Source organism: Ambystoma mexicanum, chromosome 6p (assembly GCF_040938575.1).
Source record: "Ambystoma mexicanum isolate Mex_15411 chromosome 6p, UKY_AmexF1_1, whole genome shotgun sequence".
NCBI classification, from domain to species: Eukaryota; Metazoa; Chordata; class Amphibia; order Caudata; family Ambystomatidae; genus Ambystoma; species Ambystoma mexicanum.
In genome coordinates, this window is record NC_090935.1 from 1,177,120,907 (window position 1) to 1,177,137,785 (window position 16,879).

Genomic DNA, 16,879 nt, shown 5'->3' on the forward strand with positions numbered 1-16,879 from the left:
CAAAACCTCTCCCTCCAAACAGCGTACACACCCTCTGGTAACACGTTGCAGAAATGAACGCAAAAGGTTTTCATTTATCATGAATCCGTGCAAATGTGATGGCTTTTAAAAATCATCTTGCAGCATAGTTACACCACCGAACTCCCTCCTCAGTCATGTGAATTTAACTGCAGTTAGTCTTCCTCAGCCTACATCAGGGATAAATGCAACCATCCTCCCAGACACGCATATTTGTCCCCCAAACCTCCTGCCCAGTACAACCCTCCAAACAGAAAACTACTAAGACAGCAAACATTTATGGACACATGGTCACGACCTTTCGCTTCTCGTTGCTGCAGATTGTTTTTCTACTCTGCTGCCCCCTGCACATTCACCACAAGCATCCCCAGGCCAGACAGTGTCTTTCTGGGGCTGAGAGGGGGCAGCGGAGACTGTGACCCCCAACCAAACTTTGACAGTTAAGCACTGCAAAGCTGACCCTGAAAAGTGATAAAACACGTTTTTCAGAGTGCCTCCAAAATGCCATCCTCTGGACATCCACGGCAAGGTCACAGCATTTGTGTTCGTGGAATGCTTGTTTCCCACGATATTAGGGAAGATCAGCTTTTTCGGTTGCCCTTATTTTATAACATATTTTAACAAGAATAGATGTGAGGCCCTTTGAAGTCGAAGGCTCCGCTCCCCTTAATTTGCATGGGATTTTAATGGTCTGTAGAATTGATTGTATGCCCTAAAGACCCATGCCCTCAAAAGTAAACATATCAGGCAATGCATTGCTGATTGCCAAGGCTGACAGTACGCATTCTTAGTTACATTGATAAATGACATACCTTCAAAAGGATTATACGTGACTTTTAGCAATTGCATTTCGCGCGTATTTTGCCGTAGCGAAGGCAGGTCATAAATAAACATTTTGAAGAAGCGCTGAAACTTTGTGCTTCATCTTGCGCCTTGCAGACCTCTAGATTGTATTTAAGATCATCATTACTTGCCCAATTTTACTGTGAAATCAGAATCTACAACATCACTATGGGGCACTTAGCCAGCATGTATCGATTCAGGTCAGAATTTGATGGTTTTTTTTAACTTAAAAAAGAAAAAAAGTGTGGTGATAATCCTTACCTTTCAGAACTGCTGCCCTCAGCCCCAGCCTCAAGTCGCAGCAGCTCGCCAGTTCAATGTGCTGCCTCCTGCCTGCCGAGCGGATGCAGCTCGCCTCCTGTCATAGGAGCACTGCACAGCATGTCGGCACGTTCACAAGCCGCACCTCCACATGCAAACACACTGGGGCACGTGTGGTAGGCGCGTGCCTAAATAATCCACTGGCAGGCAGGATCATGCATCGATGCCCGCGAACCACAACCAGGCTAGTTCACACTGACCTATGTCCTGTCTCGCATGCACAGGTGGCGAGCATTCATTCACTGCCCAGCATCTGAATCCCTTGTGCCCAATGCATTCCTGACACGTTCAACTTGCATTTAGGGAGATTCTGCTTAGCCACTTTGCGAACGGTGGGCACTCTATGTAACTCATGCAGTCGCCTACAGGCATCCCATAATCCCGGCTGTCTCTTTCTCTGTTTCAAACCATGGTGTTGATGTCTTTAGAGAGAGACACAAAAAAAGCAGACAAGCGTGGAAAGAGAACTAGTTTGGGGTTCTCGCTCGCGATTACAGCGGGTAGAGGCACACTCCGTCTGACTTGGCGCCCTCCCGACACTGCTGCGCGGCCCACACGCATTATTGCATGCAATGCAAACGGTGCAATTATTGAAACAGCGTATCAGTATTTGCAGAAGGGCAAACGAAAAGCAAGTACGTTTGCACCGTTTTGTCCGCTTTTATTTTTCATTTGATTGGAGGCAACAAATATTGCTCACATACATATCATGTGTTCTTCATAGAAGCTGGAATGGAAACAGCCGCAATAATTGCGCAACTAATTTGTTTGTGCCGAAACCGTTTTGCTCCGTATAATACATGCAGAAACATACATCAAGACTGACGTGGGAAGGGGAGATGCTTATTTCCAAAATTAACTTCCGCCAAAGACAGCCCCTCAATTCCGTCCATGCAGAGAACGCCGGCTTCCTTATTTCCGAAACGGATGCACTCCTGGCAGGTGTAGCTTGAGATGGAAACGGGGCCACACGGCCCTTGAGCACGTGTGTGGGGTGGGGTGGGGGCGTCTATTGGCACTGTGTGAAGAGCGTCACGTGATGTGCCAGGGATTTGATATATGTATCCTTCCCCCAAGAAAAGAGGCCCTATGTCCCACGGCCTAGCGGGGAAACTCCCGGTGTCCCGGTGGGCCAGTCCAGGCCTGGTTCTGGCAGCTCTGAAGCCAGACTGGTGGTCACGGAGGCAACCAACAGATTCAATATGTAGTTTAAGCTGGGAGATGTGTTAGGGAGAATTCTCTGTTTAGGCTGAATTTCCTAACCTAGTGAGTCCCCCAGTAGCTTTGCTGGATTTCTGGAGTTTGTTTTTGTCCATCCTGCCAAGAGTGAGACTCTTTTCTCCCACTCTTGGACATGAATGTGGTTGATTCCTGTGAATGTCAAGGTGTTCTATGGGCTATGGGGTCTTTTATTCCATCGGGTCTCATGTGTTTTACTATGTGTGTTACACTGCACCCTCCGTGCCGTAACACTGGGGTGTCCTAGAGGATCCCCACCATAGACTTCATACCCTGGGACTGACTACTGTCTCCCAGGGCATGTAAAGTCACACTTGGCTTTACTAGACCTAAATTTACTAACAGACCTACTACAAACCATCCTATTGTGGACGTACTAATAGGGGTACTTCGATTACCCCTGGGTCTGCTATTCGAGGGGGCACTGTCCCATCCCCCCTCGTCGAGTTTTGGCTGGTGGCAGTGGGAACTATTTGTTATATTAGACCCCGAATATAACTCTATGGGATTCTTCCCATTGTTGGAGGCTAATACTTTTTCCCGTTAGTCTCTAACATACCGCCGGTTTATTTGTCTTAAATAAATCTACCGGTTGGTATTTTCTGCCAGGACTCCGTTTTTAAAATGGCGTCTGTGTTCACCTCTGTAACTCCGAACCAAAGGTTGAGCCCTTTGTTCCACTTTTGGCGGGCTTCTACACAGAAACCCTCCAGAGTGGTGCCATTCTGTCTGGGTACCAAAGGGGGTGTGGGAGGGGGTTTAGGCACCCTGGACTGAGTTGCCTTGCCAACTCAAGTCGCACTCTGGTGTGATTGGCCCAAGTGGTGAGCCATCCCGCTCACCACTTAGCGTGTTTTGATTGACAGCTAGGCTGAATGAATGGGGGTTTGCTGCATAAAAGCAGGGCTTTTGGGACTGGATCTTCAGAAGTCGCCACAGGACCTAAGAATCCGACGAGGGTAAAGCTGAGCCGACCTGCAACGACGACACCTCCGGTGGAGCCCTGCTGAACCGACTCACCACTTCCCAACGACAGAGGAGATCTCCCTGCTGGAGAGCCTTCTCCCCCTGACTGGTGGCAACAACCAGTCCCTTTGCTTTTTCTTCGCTTCCAGGGCGTAGTGGTCGAATTGCCCGTGCTGAGCACCCCGGCAACCGGATAGCCACTAGCCCATACCGCGACCAAAAGGTGGTACCTTGTGACGGAGCACTCCGCGGCTGGTCTCTTCCCTGGTGGTGCAACGATCTTCAACTTTCCTTCGACGACGAGATCATCTCATCTCTTGGCAAAGCCCCGACTTGCATCCACCACCAGGAACAACTGCCCCCGCCGGAGCTGTCTCCTCACGTACAAGGTACCGTGTCCGCATGGCTTCCCTTGTGACGGTTAGCGTGAGGTGTCTTAAATCCTTATCTTTACATTGGGTCTCCTCCAGACCTTCTTAACTTTTTGTTCTAAACTGGTCCAGCCTTTCTGTGACAATTTGCTACAAAGACTCGAAGTGCGTTTCCACTGTGATACTTGTTGGGACATATCGCCTTGCCTCTCTCCGAGTGGGCCTGGCCGCTGAACTTTGTGATCCACAGTAGACCCTGCCTTACGGGCCTTGCATTTGCTTCGTAAAAGTGTTGGTACCGAGTTGGTTTCATACCCTGCCTTTTCGCTCACGTTCTAACGAATATTAGAGTGCCATCTAGGTTAAAGCATTCACCTCTGTCTGCAAATAAGTGGTGCCGTTGAACCTAGACTTGTCGAAATATTGTTAGGGGATTGATATACTTATAGTAATTGTAATTGAAGTTGTTTGCCGTATTAGTGCCAGTGTGTTTTCATAGATGTGTCCTTAAAATAAATAATTATATATCTTTACACCCAAGCTCTGTTCCGTGTCTGCTTGTTCTACGGTGTAAATTGCCCTATCTTGTATACTCCACATACTGCCTAACTTTTCTAGAGAGAGGTCTGACTGCTCAGCCACAGCTACCAGGTGAATCTGTGTGGTACAGACTGCTACCAAGTGGGTTTACTGCCAAACACCTGTAAGCCTAAATCTTTTGCAGTGGTCCCAGAGGGAACTGCACAGGTTTCTGCTTAACAAGATGGCCAGCTTTTCCAAGAGTTTGCCCAGGAAAGGAGTGATAGAGACCGGGCGATAGTTAGCTGGAGAGGAAGAATTGGCCAAGGGCTTCTTTAGAAGGGAGTGCACAAGAGAGTGCTTAAGGGGCAGGAGAAAGTTCCAGTGGCAAAGGAGTGAATTCAGCAATCGATGAAGTTTGGAGCAAGGGTGTCAATGTGGTCCTTGATAGTTCTAGATGAACAGGGGAGAACCTGCTTTGATAAGACTTTCATAGATCAGACTTGTCTCGAAACATTGTCAGGGGTGAACAGGGGAAAGGAGGAGAAAGGAGGAGAGATGCCCACAGACTGGCCAGGAGTGATAGAGGAGGAAGAGGAGGTAGAAGAGGTAGAGGAAGAGAGGGTGGACAGGATGTCCTCGGTTTAGTAGTGAAATGAGAGGCCAAGGGTGTGCAGAGGGCCTGGAAGCGAACAGGAGAGGAAGAGACTGCAGCAGTTTTGGCCTCTGTATGTTTCCTTTCAAGCTTGTATTACGGCGTATTTACAGTTATTGGTCAGTAATTTACTTAATCTTCTTTGTATTCATTATTACTTTAGCTTTAGGTACATGTTTCACTTGGCGCTTCAGTTACATTGTTACTCTTAAGTATTCTATTGTTTCAGCATAGGTTCATATATCTTCTTCTTGACATCACTCTGCCCTTATTGTTGCAATGGTCATCTGCAAAAGCTCACATCTGTAATCTGCTGCCACTTGGCATTTACTGCAGCTTGAAGTCCTGGCAAGAATATAGCTGTCATTACCATTGCCATCTTGCTGAACAATGTATGCTCATCTGGAATATTGTCACAGGCCTCCATTGATTTTAATGAGAAATAATTCTCTCTCTTCTGTTGATGGAAGTTAATGGACCTCTTCTTCCTCAGATGCTCGTCCATTTTTGGAAATTCATTAATATGAAGGTCACTTTGGGGAATCATCAATGCTGGAACATTTATCATTACCATTGAACATATTTCTCCCCAATTCTTAGGCGCTGCATGTAAGCTCTGGATCCATAGGCCCAATCTCGGTCCATCAACACTGCGGTTTCTCCATTCATTCCTGGGACTTCGAATATCTGTCCATATCCTTTGTTTTTTCCAACAAGGATCAGGCCATCATTCTTGAAGCATGTTGTTGCGGTCCTTAGTGGTATTATAAATACAGGTCCTGCTTCATTGTCGACTCATGTGAGCAACTTTGAGTAATTGTCCCACAATCCTAGACAATGTTTACTCACTATCTTCACTATGCTGACTGATTGTTTCTTGATTAGATGTGCAGGGCAAGCCAAAATCCCTTCTTCCCATCCGGTACTGGTGAAAAACACATTTATATATCACAATCTGAGTCTCTCTATGCATCTTGGCTTTCCTGGTTTTTCATTATTTTTTGAGCAATTTAGCTTCTTCACCTGGACAACCTTTATTCATTATTCCAATCTGGGATGGACACATACCTTTTTTGCTTGTCCATCCTAGTCCATTTTCCATCCTTCTTGTTTTCAGATAGGTGTCTTCATATGGGAATGCCACTTTTGATCGCCATCGTAAAATAGCCCATTTTCCTTCAAATTATCCTCTGGTTGTGCATGCTACTAGATGACTGAGACATTTTGCATCACGTGTACACATTTTTCTTGCAATAAAAGTTCTTGCCACATTCATGGCATAGAGTATTAGGGAATAAACATAACAGCTTTTGTCTGAAGGTCTTTCTCCCACCTCTTTCATGTGCCGGTACCATAGGTTATTTTTTAAATGAATCGAATTGTCAAGATATGTATTTATACCTTCATGGTTCTCCTCAACATCCCTTTTAAATCAAAATGGACCTTTAGTTATATTGTAAATCAGGCCTTCTGTACCTTTAGCGGGGACAATAATAGATGCCTCATTGACACCCTCCATATCTGTATTACTTTTTATAACACATTGAAATGGAATAATGTTAAGGAGAAAAACACAAATCATAATACCAAATGATATCACCATCAACATTCCATGAAAACCTATTGACTTTCTGGATGGTGGTGGGTCTCTGAAATGTCAAAGTCTTTCCATTTTGTGGTTGCTTTACTATGCTTATTTGCTATCTCCTTTTGAATCACTTTTATATCAAAAACTGTAACATAATTGCAGTTATCACTTTCCAAACAATACAATTATTCTTGGGATCTCCAAAAAACATAATAATATTTACTCCTCTTCATATTAGGGCTAGATAAGAGTGAAATATGTAGGAAAAATAGCATGCAAGAGTGTGTGTAGTGTTACTATAATAGGTATTATAAACGATGGACGATACTCTTTTTTTTTTCTTCAAACTCCAAAATCTTAAAAAGGGTTCCAGAATAGTTAAAAAGTCTATTTTCTCATTACTGAATTTGGAGAATGTCAGTCCCTTATATAAAGAATTGATATGCTCTTTATTCTCTTTATCCTTACTCTGGTCATTGAACAGGTCAGCATGCACGGAACTACTTCTTTTGCTTCACTGGGGGCAGCTGCGGGAGAGGTTGGTTTTTCGCCTTCATAATGTTTGATGTCCAGTAGATGGAGCCGAGCTCTTCATCCCCTTAATTTCACGGCTGTGGGGCTAACTTCTTCCACTTCATGTGCCCCCATTAAAGCAGGCGTACTCCAGGTGCATATGAATTTGCGCAACAGCACCTGGTCGTCTGTATACAAACTTGTAGGTTTGAGCAAGTCTTCTGTTTCAAGAGGTTGATTATCTGTATCACTTCTTTTTTACCCCCCCTTCTGTTCTTGATCTGTTGAGACATAAAAGAAATGCTTGAAATCATTGTTGTTAGGTAATCGTGCATCTCATCACCTATGCCTTCACTGCACTGTGGGCATCAGTTCTTACTCTAGTTGGAGGAGCAAGTGGGGTTCCCATACAGCATCCAGTCACTAGCTCATGAGCAGTTAGATGGTGATCTCAGCCAGGCTGATTTCTCAGGGCATATAATGTAAGGGGCAGGCAAAGTAGTCATCCACTATTTAGAGTAATTTTCAACTTGGTTATGCGTTCCTTTAATAATCCATTAAATCTCTCACAGACGCCATTCGCATGTGGGTGAAAAGCAGAAGAAAACTTATTTTCGACACCTAATAGAAGAACTATCTGTTCAAACAATTTATGTACACAAGGTGCATTGTCAGACTGCAAAACCTTGCACACACCCCACCTAGGGAACCCCTCAGGTACAAGGAACTTGGCGGCACACAAGGCGTCAGGGCGCGTGTATGGACCTGCCTCGATCCATCTAGAAAAAGGACAAACTACAACCAGAATTTCTCTGTGACAGTTGCATGTCTGTAGGATATCCACATAATATATATGTAGATGCTGAAATGGGCCATTCGTTCTTGGAATTGCTCCTCTCACTGTTCGCAAAGTGTGCCCTGCAGTACATTTCTGGCACACAATGCAATTTATAATGAACTGTGCCATATGCTCTAATAGATTGGGAGAGAACCATTCTTCTGAAATTGTAGCAGCAAGACTCTCTTGAGTCGTGTGTGCTGGGAAGTGAAGCTGCTCCAATAATGCGAGAGGCATAAATGGCTTTCCAGTGCTAGCCTGTCTCCAAATTGCCTTAGTGGGGGATAAACAACACCCCTGCTTTATCCATAAATCCTGTTCTACTTGTGGACATTGACCTTGTATCTTAAATAACTGGAAAATAGGGGGCGTGGCTTGGTGCCATGGTGAGCGGTCTGGTCCGGTGAGAGCTCCCGGCCGAGACTGTGTTGTAACCGTAAAATGCCCCATTAAAAATTTGTTTTCCGCAAATAAAGCCGGAGTCCAGCAGAGCAGAGAAGCTGGGGAAGTGCATGCCGCAATCTCAATGCCCTAAATTGGTGCTGGACCGAGTTTGAATCGAAATCCCCCAGCGAGATGCGCCGACATCGGTGGGGTCCCAAAATGGCAGACTATAGAGCTGCGTAGTCCGGCCCCCCTCCTAGCGCCTGAACCGAGCGGGAACTGCGGGAGCCCTGCGGAGGACCTGTCGCAGCCCACCTCCCTGTGCCGGGAAGAAACGTGAAGAAGCTGAACCTTCCAGCTGCCCTCAGGAGAGCAGTGCACCCACGGCGGGGCAGAGCCCGACAGCGGAAAAGTAGCGGATCCCTCATCCTATGGGACCTGGTGAGCCCCTCCACTGCCCCGGCATAGGAGGTACGAAGCATCGGATCCGTAGACCATCAGCGAAAGTGAGGCGGGCCCCGCCGTGGAGGTTGCCGGCACGGGGCTCTGCTTCCTCTCCCTCCCTAAAGCCACCGACTCTTTGCTGCCTACAGCCCGGGGTGAGCACCGGTATCCGCGCCCATCACAGCGCCCGACACTGGAGAGCAGAGGGCCCTGACTCCCAACGGAGCCCGGAGATCTCCTCTACTCGGCGGAGTGAAAGCCGAAGCGTTGGGACCAGAGCCCACCAGCGGTGGGAAAGCGAGGCCCGCCTCCGGTCACACGTCACCTGCTGTTCGGGGCGAGCTCCCGTGCCCGTGGGGACCTGGGAATCCGGCAACCCCAGAGCAACCCAAAGCAGCGAACACAGCCCTCCGGCGGAGCCCAGAGATCCCCCCTGGGACAAAGCATGGGGGGATCAGTGCATTGGACCCTGGCGGAGGGGTGAGCCCTGCCATAGAGGGGGGCGGTGTGGGGCCCCCGCATCCCCCTGCCCGGACCCACCAGCTTCCCACTGCCTGCAACCAGGAGTGTGCGGCCTCCTGCGGAGTCCGTGGGTGACCCGGAGTCACGGCTCGTCCCTTGCGGTGCCCGGAGCCGGGAGGAGCGGGCCCCGGTGTCTACCCCTGGAGGAAGGTAGGGCGGCACCTGCCGCACCACACAGTAGCCCCGGATCCACCAGGCCGAGGTGGGGGGGGAGTCAGCTGGCCAACGGATCACCTGGGAGTGGGGCCTGGATCCGAACTGGAAGAGGAGGGCGCGCCCCTCCCTTAAAACTGATCCCCGTAGCTCTGGGCTCCCCATCATACTCTCTCCCAGGAGGCATCGTCCAGTCCCCAGAGAAGCAACCTGACTGGGGGGTCCTGTGGCCCTGCTGTTCCCTACTGGAGCCCCAAGACATCCATAAACATAGCAGATAACTAATCGGAGCTCCCTGCAGGGGGGCCCCTAGACTAATCCACTCAGCCATGGGGTCCGGGGCGAGGAGAACCCCCCGACGCTCCAAAACAGTACACTCTCCGGGTGGGGGCAGTCCGCCTCCCGCCTAAGCTCCAAGGAGCTATGTCCAGGAACCTGAAATCGACCAGACATAGTGACCCTACTATCCACCACCCTGGTGGAAAAGAATAAGAAAGGAGAGCGCAATGACACAGTGGGATCAATTCTGGATCCCATCACTGAACCGCCGGCACAAGCAGTCAATAAAGCGGTCTTCCAGGAGCTCCTATCTGCCATAACTAAGGAGTATCAAAAAGGCACAGAAGAACTAAAAAGCAAAATCTCGACCCTCAACAAGAGAGTGGGGGAAGACGAAACCAGAACAGAAGAAATAGAAACTACCTTGTTTGAGCAAAAATTCGAGATCGGGGAGGGGGCGGACAGAATCACTGTGCTGGAGGCCAGATGCGAAGCCCTCGAGAACAAACAAGAAGAAGCCGAAAACAGGTGCAGGTGCAACAATCTCCGCTTGCGAGGAATCCCGCTCTCGGTCCCTGAGGAAGAACTCAACGCCTATGTCAACAACCTATTTCGCTTCATTCTAACGCTCACAGACGACGCCCCCCTGGAACTGGATAGGGTTCACAGGGTTAGGGCCAAACAAAGCGCAAACTCCACACCAGACGTCCTAGCAAGGGTCCATTTCTACAGAGTCAAGGAAGAAATCATGCAGGAAGCCAGAAGCTCATCCCGAATTGGCTTCCGAGATGCCGAAATATCCCTGTACCAGGACTTAGCAGCGGCCACACGTGTCAAAAGAAAAGCCCTCAAACCACTTGTCGAATGGTTGCGTGAGAGGAAAACGACCTACCGCTGGGGCTTCCCTACGGCCCTAATCTTCAACTGGGAAGGCAGGCCCCGGATAATCCCCTCCCCCAGAGAGGCCGAACGATTCATGAATCCGAATGGTGAGGCCGCAGAGACCCAGGGGGGTTCCCGCGGGGACTCCTCTAAAGCCTGGACCAAGATACCGGGACGACGCAGACCCTGAGGCCCACCGAGCAAGAGTGAAAGGGATTACAACCGCTGAGTGGGATGCTCCTACTGACAGCTGCCTGGGGGCGGGAGGTGGCCCTGTGCTCCCTCCAGGACTGACCACCCACATCGCGAGAAGAGATACCAAAAGGTCTCAGGATGCCCCCTTCCGCCTGCCCCCAGGCCCATCAAGCAAGGGCGCCCAGGTGGCCCACTACCCTGCCTAGTTCAGGATAAGAGACTCGAAAACCACCGGAACCTGAGCCCTGAGCTCAATGCTGACAAAGAACTAGCACCCTGCATCCTCAACCTGAGTTTTACTAGTCAAAAGAAGAAGCACAGTTTGCCTCCAAGCAGAGTTGTTACACTGGTCCGGCCGAATGCCCTGTTGGTCGAAGGCTGGCCCGGAAACCTTGTTGTTGTTGGGGGGTGGGAGGAGGGAAGAGTTGGGGTGTCGAGGAGGAGGGGGGAGCTTCATGGAGGGGGAACAGAAGGGAATGTAGCGCTGGAACACAGGGAACAAGATACCTTCAAGGAAGACTATGGACCGACCTACTTTAGATTCACAGGATGGGTTCACTAAACAAAACACTTACTATCACGACTTGGAATGTACAGGGGCTCAACTCTCCAAGAAAGCGGAAATCAGTGGAGCACAGGCTCGTCTACCTCCAGGAAACCCACCTGACAGCGGAGGATGAAAAGAGAATTTGTTTCCGACGCTTTCCGAAATGTTACTTCGCCTCGGCCGCACAGAAAAAGAGAGGAGTCACAATCTTGCTAGGCCAAGACCTCCCATTAACGCAGATTACGGTTAAAAGAGACCCGGAGGGTAGATTCCTGCTCCTGAAAGGCCTCCTAGTGGAACTTCCAATCACCCTGGTGGCAATCTATGGGCCAAACAAAGAGCAAGACCAATTCCTCCGCAGCCTCCTGCCCACGATCACGGCCTTCTCAGCTGGCCACTTACTAATCGGAGGAGACTTTAACCTCCCCCCAGACCCGAGCGTGGACAAGACGCTCCCAGCCTCTAGGGAAGACTTCAGCAAATCCCTGGCCTTGGCGGAGTTCCTGCGGGAAACCGAGAGCATAGACATATGGAGACTACATAACCAGGGAGAAAGGGACTACACCTTCTTTTCGCACGTACACAGAGGATATTCGCGGATCGACCTCTTATTAGTCGCCAATACCATGGCCCCCTGTGTGGAGGAGGTCCGAATCGGATCTATCACAATCTGGGATCACGCACCAGTCACGACGATGCTGCTTTTCCACAGAGTTCCTGAACCTTCCCGGCGGCATTGGAAGATGCAAGACTACATCCTCTCCGACATAGTGGCCAGCTCTGACCTTGCGAGGCGATTCAGAACTACTTCACTGAGAATATTACTCCTGACTCCTCAATGGCAACAGTATGGGACGCCATGAAGCCGGTAATCTGTGGGGCGGCAATGGACTCAACAGCTAGACTTAAGCGCCAAAATCTGATGAAGCAACGAAAGCTGGAAGAAAGACTAGCAGCTCTAGAAAACAAACTCAAACAACGCTACATGAAAACAACGCACCGAGAACTAAAAGAATTAAAAGAGAGCTGGATATCCACCTAGCAGACCGGGCCGCTAGATCATTACTCTATACTAAGCAGTACTACTACCTTAACAGTAACAAAGCGAACCGGCTCCTAGCTCACAAGCTGAAAAAGCTCCACACCAGGAACCACATCCAAGTCCTGCTGGACAAAAATGGCTCTTTACACCACCTGGACTCTGAAAAGCTTGAAATAATGGTGCAGCACCACGAGGAAATCATGGCAGGACCTCCAATGTTAGCCCGATTCTTGGCCCCTATCCCAAAGATACAGCCATCCCCGTCAATGTCTGACCTGGAGGGTCCAATCTCAGCGGAGGAAGTTAGCGACACGATTCGCCATCTGAAAAACACAACACCTGGGCCGGACAGGCTCACTTCAAAATTCTACAAGAAGTTCGCTCACCTGCTATCTCCACACCTGGCAAACCTGTACAACTCATTCCTCTCCTCTGGCTCCACGACGGCTTCTATGAACGAATCAATAATTGTGCTAATCCCAAAACCGGGGAAAGACCGGAAACAATGCGCATCATACAGGCCCATAACGCTTCTAAACAATGATGCCGAAATATTCGCCAAAATTCTGGCAAATGGGCTGGCCCCATCCCTCCCAGAGATCATCCACCCAGACCAAGCAGGCTTCATCCCGGGGCGAGGCACCCAAGATAATATCCGCAGAACCGTCAACATAATAGAGTCAGCGAACAGGTTGGGCTCAAAACTGACAGTCCTTTCCTTGGACGCCCACAAGGCATTCGATATGCTCGACTGGGGCTACGTGGAGGAAATCCTACGACATTTTGGCTTCGTCCCAAACTTCGTAAAATGGGTCTTAGCCATCTATCAAAGCCCTTCTACTACCCTGCGCCTAAATGGAGCCAAATCCGGCAGAATAAACATAACCAGAGGCACGAGACAAGCCTGCCCACTCTCCCCACTTATCTACGCCCTATCAATGGAGCCATTCGCGGACAGGGTCTGACTAAATCCATCAATACAAGGACTCACGATTAAAGAAGAATCCTACAAAATCGCCCTTTACGCTGACGATGTGCTCCTCACACTCACCCGACCTGCAGAATCCATAAGAGCTCTATGGCAAATCCTGGAAGAATTCCGTGCAGCCTCAGTGTTCACAATAAATATCTCCAAATCGGCGGAACTGGGCATTAACATCCCAAGTAAGCTCAAATCCTCTCTGGAAGCAGAGTTTCGGATCCCCTGGGCAAGAAGCACCATCAGTTACTTAGGAGTTCAGCTACCCAACAAAACTGAGAAGTTGTACAAGGCAAACTTCCCTACTCTCTTCGGGGATCTGAGGAAAGACATCGGACGATGGAAAAAACAAGAAATCTCATGGTTCGGTCGTATCATGGTGATAAAAATGAACCTAACCCCACGGCTGCTATATTTCGCACAAGCCCTGCCTGTGGTAATCCGGGAAAAGGCCCTACGAAAGCTGCAGGGAGAAATACTGAACTTCGTCTGGGAAGGAAAGAAATCACGCATCCCGAAACGCATCATGCTCTGAAGTGCTGCCTTGGGGGGCCTAGGGGTCCCAGACATGGAGAGGTACTGCCTTGCAGCCCAATTAGCCCCAGCTTTCGCCTGGAAGCTCCTTGTCAACCGCCCCCGATGGTTAAAACTGGAAGAAGACTTAAGTAAGGTCCGGATTGAATCTCTACCCCACCGCAAAGAAACCAAGGAGAGCCAAGCCCTGGGCCCCCTACCAGCAACGAGAAACATGGTGGCGAGCTGGAAAAAGGCAGCCCACCGGTGGAAATTCAGAAGAACAATGGGACCCCTGACACCAATCTGGGACAATCCAGACTTCTCCCCGGGAATCTCGCCAAACCTGTTTACGGAGTGGAGAGCGAGGGCTTAGAGACTATGACAGACTTCTTTGAGAATGGCCGCCCGTTAAACTTCGAGGAGTGTAAAGCAAAATTCAAGATTCAGGAACCTGAAAGGTTCCGCTATACGCAACTGAGGCATTGGCTATCGAACCAGCAGGTCAGGTAACAGGGAAGCAGAGAACTAACGGCATTAGAACTCACTCTCTCTGCAACCCCTCCGAGAGGGAAAATCTCAACACTGTACAAAATGTTAGACAGAACGGACTCCACCAAAGAAGAACCATATATGTTGAAATGGGAAGAGGATCTCGGAAAAACAATTGAACCAGAGGAATGGCTCCATATCTGGGCCCGCGCAGATAAAAGTTCAAAATGTGTGACGAACAAAGAAAATGCCTTCAGTCTGTTACAGGTGGTACCAGACTCTCGTAATCCTAAACAAATACAACTCAGCGATCCCGGCTCAGTGCTGGAGGGTCTGCCCAGACCGCGGAACCCTGTTCCACCTCTTCTGGGCTTGTCCGAAAGCCACCTGATTCTGGAAGAATATCTTGGAACAAATCAAAGCAATCACAGGACTCACCATCCCCTGGGATCCAGGAATTGTGCTGTTGGGGGCGACAGGAGACTGCCAATTCCCCATCATGGGGTGCCTGGCGGACCTCTGCTCCCACCTCCTCACAGCCGCTAAAATCGCCATCGCCAGACTCTGGAAAAACCCGGAGGGCACGCCCACACAAATGTGGTGGTCCAAATGCTGGGACATTGTTCCTGCCGAGAAAGTCACGGCTATCAGACTAGGCAATAAGCCAAAATTCGAGCGCATATGGGCCCCTTTCCTGGACTACATGCAACAATTCCCTGGGTGGCAAGACAGCCCCCGGCACTGAGCTGGATGGAAAACCAGGACTAAGGAGAACGGAACAGAAGCCAAGCCTGAAGGGTTGAAAACTGTCCAAGCTAGACGTCCCAGCCTTGAAGGGCCGACACCAAAGAAACCCAACCGAAACCCAGCCAAAGAGTCACTCCGAACCCTGGAAACTACCCCAATGTTGAACTAAGCAGTCTTCTGTTCCTACCATGTATGGAGCTCCTGTTCCCCTTTCCCCCCTACCCCCTTTTCAGTTGTTATTGATAATTTTGTTTCGAAGAAAAGGCGCGATCTGCAAACTCTCAGTTATATTCAGAGCTGTCGTCTTCACTTAAATGCTATAACAAGCGCGCAATGTATGTAACATTTGAAGATTTGTAAGGCTTGTTAGGCCAAAATCAATAAAAATAATGTTGGAAAAAAAATAACTGGAAAATAGACAGTGATTTTAAAGCACTCCTCTGCTAATATGCATCGTCCTGTCATCTGTTTAACATCTTCTTTTTCTAAATTAGATATGGGTGGATAATAGGCTGCTTTTTTAGTCTCTACATCTGCGCCTTTGTTTACACAGGAAATTAAATCTGTTATGCTAGAATGCGCTGAGCATTTTACGAATGCTAGAGTCACTGGGAGACTTAATGCTTCTATACGCCTATCCAATAGGGCTGCATGTTACACTGGAGTGCCGTCTACACGGAGGAAGCCCCTCCTTTTCCAATGTGACACACCTTTGTGTACAGTTGACGTCACATAGGCAGAGTCAGACTATACTGTCACTTCCTCATCCTCAAATATCTGTAGCGATTCGATGAGCACCACTAATTCTGAAGCCTGTGATGAATAATTTGAAGACAGTCTCATACTCGTCACTACCTCAAATTCACCTTCTCTATTTGGCTTTACTACCGCTGTTCCATTATGCCTTTCGCCAGTTTTCTGGCCAATTCTCTAGCTTGGGGAATATCATTAAACATTCAGTATACATTGTGAAATCATGTACATAATTATCCTCTCCTACTAGTTCTGCTGTAAACATTGCTAGATTTACTGTCTTACATCTAACAATCTTAATTGCATGGTTGGAAACAATCACCTCATACATTGATGCTCTTTGTGTGGTCAATGTACTTTTGGGTTTCTCTAAAATCGCAGATAATGCATGTTCTACAAATAACATTATTGGGCTGTATTGATTGCCTTTTTGATTGCCTTTTCTAATTCCTCAAACCCTTCAGTAATCTCATCTGTCCATATTATTGTGCTTTTGTCGACCTGTGCTTTCTTTAAGTCCTTTTAAAAGTGATTGAATATATGTACTGTAGTTGAAAACCTAGGCCCTACTATAGTTACATAAGTCAAGAAACTATTGCATTTCCCTCATTGTTTTAGGTGCTATGCTTTTCATGATTGCTTCTCCTCTTTCAGGTATCACTTTTCTCTCATTGTTTGAGATAAACCGTCCTATGTACAATACTGGTTCTTGACAATATTGTAACTTCTCATTGTCTACCTTGTATCCTTTCTCTGAGAATATAATCATGATTTTAACTGAGTCTTCTCTGCATCTTTCTTCTGTCTCACTACACACCAACATATCATACACGTACAGAATTACTGTACTTTCAAGTTGGATGTTACCCAGGTCGAACTGAATGACTTTGTGAAAAATGGAAGGGGGCTCACAGTACACCTGGGGCAAACGAGTATGTTTCAGTAGTGTTTTTCTATAGAAAAGGGAAGTCAAATCTTGTGAGTCTTCATGAAGGGGAACCAAAAGAATGCATTTTTAAAATCTATAACTGTGAAATATTTGGACTTAGATGGGATGTTACACAGTATTGTTGCAG